The following is a 1,160-nucleotide window of genomic DNA, read 5'->3' on the forward strand; positions in this document are numbered from 1 at the left end:
AGGGGACCCGCGGTGGGCCTGGGTGGGCCGGCGCGGCGGCGGCGATGCGGTCCCGCCCCAGGGACAGGTGGCGGCTGCTGACTGGGCGCGGAGGGCGGCGGACAATGTCCGGCCGTCCGGATTTTTGTCCGGCGGTCAGAGGAGGAGAGGGGCTAGGGTTTCGTCCGTGATACGAATGGGGGGAGATATATATATAGGCATAGAGGGAGCTAGGAGAGTCCAAATGAGGTGCGGTTTTCGGCCACGCGATCGTGATCGAACGCTCTAGGACATGGAGCAGAGTTTGGTGGGTTTTGGGCCAAAATGGAGGGGTGTTGGGCTGCAACACACACGAGGCCTTTTCGGTCCCTCGGTTAACCGTTGGAGTATCAAACGAAGTCCAAATGGTACGAGACTTGACAGGCGGTCTACCGGTAGTAAACCAAGGCCGCTTGGCAAGTCCCGGTCCAATCCGGAAATGTTTAATCCCGACACACAAAAGAAAGCTAGAAATGACCACCGGAGGAGAACGAAGCGCCGAAATGCAAAACGGACAACGGGGAAAATGCTCGAATGCATGAGATGAACACGTATGCAAATGCAATGCACATGATGACATGATATGAGATGCATGACAAAGAAAACAACACATGGAGACAAAGACCCGAACCCAAGAAATAAATATAACTTAACGCCGGAAACGACAAGAGTTGGAGTACAAATTGGGAAAGTTATATCTGGGGCGTTACAAGCATCATCATCATCGTTTCCTCGGATGAAGCTGCGGCCTAATCGGTGCCACCAAAGAGGTTGTACACTAATCGCCACATTTTCTTCTTGATTCGATCTTACGGTGCTGCCGGCGCTCAGTCCCGAGCCGACACGGCGCGGCTCCATCCACGGCGGCATCGCCGGCCACTTCCTCCACGGCGTCGCTCCCTCGACGGCGACGTCCATATTAGTAGGAGCTGCTGCTGCTTTAGCTCTCGCTCGCGCTGCTGCTCTGCTCTTGCTCTCGGTCCCCTGCCTGGTCTGCTCTTGCTATTGCTCTTGCTCGCGCTGCTGCTCTCGCTCTTGCTCTTGCTTGTTATGCTGCTCTGATTTAGCTACACTTCAGTCGACTGAATCGACTTTTGGGTCAGTCGATTTTCAGGGGGTGGGGGGGCTCGCCGGGGTGAAGG

Source organism: Triticum dicoccoides, chromosome 6A (genome assembly GCF_002162155.2).
Source record: "Triticum dicoccoides isolate Atlit2015 ecotype Zavitan chromosome 6A, WEW_v2.0, whole genome shotgun sequence".
Taxonomy (NCBI): domain Eukaryota; kingdom Viridiplantae; phylum Streptophyta; class Magnoliopsida; order Poales; family Poaceae; genus Triticum; species Triticum dicoccoides.